This window comes from Mustela nivalis (assembly GCF_964662115.1).
Source record: "Mustela nivalis genome assembly, chromosome: 12".
Classification (NCBI taxonomy): domain Eukaryota; kingdom Metazoa; phylum Chordata; class Mammalia; order Carnivora; family Mustelidae; genus Mustela; species Mustela nivalis.
This window is the reverse complement of record NC_139031.1, coordinates 91,946,359-91,949,691: the sequence shown is the minus strand read 5'-3', so window position 1 is coordinate 91,949,691 and position 3,333 is coordinate 91,946,359.

Below are 3,333 nucleotides of genomic sequence, written 5' to 3'. Positions count from 1 at the left end.
CCCGGGGAGGAGGGGGGACCGGCCCTCCGAGCTCCTTGGAGACACAGACGGAGGCCCTCGGCTTGCTGCAGGGCTGAGCAGGGCGGGGAGACAGAGCGGCACGTAAGGGCTGGAAGAGTCACCCCAGAAAGGAATGTTGGCAAGTAAAATGATTTACTTAGAGGTACACATCTAGGTTGGCCACTGGGGCCCTTCCAGGCTCTTCGCAAGAATGTTGGCATCCCAAGTATGTGGCAAGAGCTGGCCAGGGTCAAAAAGCTGCTTTGTGTCCTTTTGTTTGGAGAAGGGAAACGGACTTTGCTGAGAAGCAGTCTCCACGCTGACGGCGAGCAGGGCTGCGGACACAGAACGGCCCCACGCTCTCCGAGATGGGGTCTCAGAAGCTAACAACCGGGCGGGCATTACGAGGACCCATCATTTTAAGACACGGGCAAATGTGTTTTCATCCCACGTTGGGGGAGTGATATGAGCCCATGGGGCAATCCAGGAAAACTGGGGCAAGCGCGGGGAGAGCTTGCCGACAGTGCCGTGCCCCGGAGCGGGCCCCACTCGCACCCCCCCATAACCCACGTCCTTCTTGCTAGGCTTCTTCTGACCACATTTCCATGGACATAAGCATGCCCCTCCCCCATGGCATCAGAGCGTGTGGGCAAAGTCGGCTGGAGCTGAGAACCTTCTTTGAGGCCATCCTAGCAGACACTGGCATCCGGTCTCCATCTCTGGGCCCTGGTGAGGTCCCTGGTGAGGCAGGCCGGGCCTGGAGGCAGCGCTCTGTGGCTTCAATGGCCATCCAGGGGTTTCTGTTTTGTTTTGCAGTGAAGTGGGGACACCCATATGGAGACGGTAAAACGTGTGACTGATGGGACGCCCGGGGGGCACCGTCGGTTGGTTAAGCCTCTGGCTCTTGGTTTCAGCTCAGGTCATGAGCTCGGGGTCGTGGGGTCGAGCCCCACATCAGGCTCCCCACTCAGCCGGGAGTCTACTTGAGAATCTCTCTCCCCCTTGCCCTGCCCTCTCTCTCTTGCAAATAAATAAATCTTTAAAACACACACACACACACACACACACACACAACGGGAACAGTAAAGCACAGGGACACTCCCACCCCACGGTGTGTCCTCGGGAAGTGTTTCCCTGTGCTTGTACGTCTCATCATTATAGACGAGCTCGGGGAACACCTCTGCACCCGAATGTCAGGGGGAAAGTCAGGGGGGGTCACGGACGGCTTTCCCAGGGCTAAGTCCCAGCTGCAGGATGATCAAGGACCCGCAGAGGCTTCAAAGTGGGAAATGACCTCCTTCTTTTGGGGGGGGGGGGCGGGTCAAGGGATGGCCAGGGAGAGTAGCTTAAAGAAGGAGGGCTGGTACCAGAGGGCAGACGCGGGTCCTGGAGGTCGCCCTGCTCCTCCGAGCGGCCCCCCGGGCTAGCGCTGGTTCTCATGTGTGTCCCACCGCGGACCCCGGGGCAGGAAGGAGTGCGCGTCTGACCTGGAGAAGGAGGCGGGCGGGTCCTGCCATCCTGTGGCCCCAACTTTCTCACCTACGAATCACGCCGTAGAAACTCAGGACAGAGGTTGGCAAACTTTTTTTTTTTTTTAATAGAACCTTTAATTGAACCAAACGGATACACACAAGAGCCCTGGTATTGGAAAGTCAGAGCCGTCATTTTTGAATACGGATGTCCATGTTCCAGGGCAGAATGTTTGTGCATGCGCAGAGCCTGTGAGACGGCCACGGCACGTGGCTGGCACACAGAGGGGCCAGGGCCGGGGGGAGGACGAGAGCCCCAGGCCCCACTCCCTACCACACCCCCACCCCCCCAGTCAACCCAGGCCTGCCTTTGGGTCTGGCAGGTAGCAGCGAGGAAGGCCTGGCTCCCAGGCCGGGCGTGGCAGGTGTGTGGTCTGTTGTCCTCACGTCCGTGGCTTTCCATGGTAGAAACACGCAGATTCTCTACTTAAAAGGAATCCTGGAGCCTGCAGGGCCCAGAATGAAGTCTGATTGAATCATGAGTTGATTAGCCACAGGCTTGTCTTTCTTCAGTATCTGACTTACTAGAGTCACAGCCTGGACTTGGGCCCACCCCTTGGCCTCACGGGTCTCATCCGGTCTTTGCCCGGCTTCCCCTAGGAAACCTCTGGAAGGCCAGGCTTCGTCTTTTCCAGGTGGCCTTGAGCTTCTGCCAGGTGTCTGTATCTGGGGGCTTGCTCGCTGCTCTTCTTTGGATGGGGCAGAGAAGGGGTCCCATAACCACCGCGTGTCCTCACGCTGGGCTCTGGGGAACCCGTGGGGAAGGAAAGCAGCCCGGTCCCCAGCCACCCATTTACTTATTGAGGAAGAATGCTGCTGAAACCCAGAGCAGCCCCCGGCCCTGTGATCTCGGCCTGGCTGGGACAGGCCAGGCTGAGCCCTGTGCTCCCGTCCAAAACCTCGCTCCCAAAGACGCAGATAGAGACCCATGGGGGTCCGTCCCCTAAGGTCTGCATAGCAGAGATCGGCCTTGGGACCCAGGGAGTGTGTCGGGATGTTTTCTCTTGGGAGTAAAAATCTCATTCACAAAATAATCAGAAGCAACCCTCAGGGGTTTCAGAGGGTTCTTGGAGTGCAGCCTTGAGGGGACTGGGGGTCCTGGGTTTTCATGGAGCACAACCTGTAGGGGCCCCAGGGTTTTTCAGGGTGTTTCTTGGGATCTAGTCTAAGGGTCTCAGGATACAATTCTGGAGGACCCTAGTGTCTTAGGGTATAATCTGGGGGGCCACAGGGTTTCTTGGGCAGCCCTGGGGGCACTGGGTTTCCTCAGGGGGCTCTCGGCAGACTCCCCGCAAGCCAGCCTCACCTGTCCCCACTGTAGGCTGTGGGGCCCTGCTGTAGGTACCAGGGAATGACAGGAGTGACTGGGGACTGAGAACCATGGGGGGCGGGGGGGGGGTGGTTGCAGCAGGGACTTCCTGGGGCCTTGGGGAGGGGACACTCACTGAAGACACTCCTTTGCCCCTGGGGGCAACTGGGTGTGTTCAGGGGAGCTCCTGCAAGCTTCTCAGCTGAAAACCTTCAGCTTCCCGGGTACCTCTCTGACCATCAGGATCTTCAGCTCCCCTAGCCTCCAGCCCTATCAGAACACCGTGGGGAGCCCCAGATGGGATGGGTACCAGGCAGCAAGAGCCCCCGGGGTACAGGCCAGGCTAAGGAATCCTGCAGGTTGGAATTCCTCCCTTAGATCTGCCGGGAATACACCCACCTACATTCCTGCACTAGTTTAAAATCAACTGTTTTTTCCCCCCCACAAAAGACCATTTTTTAATAAAAAGGAGGTGTTGGTAACTCATGCTTCAGG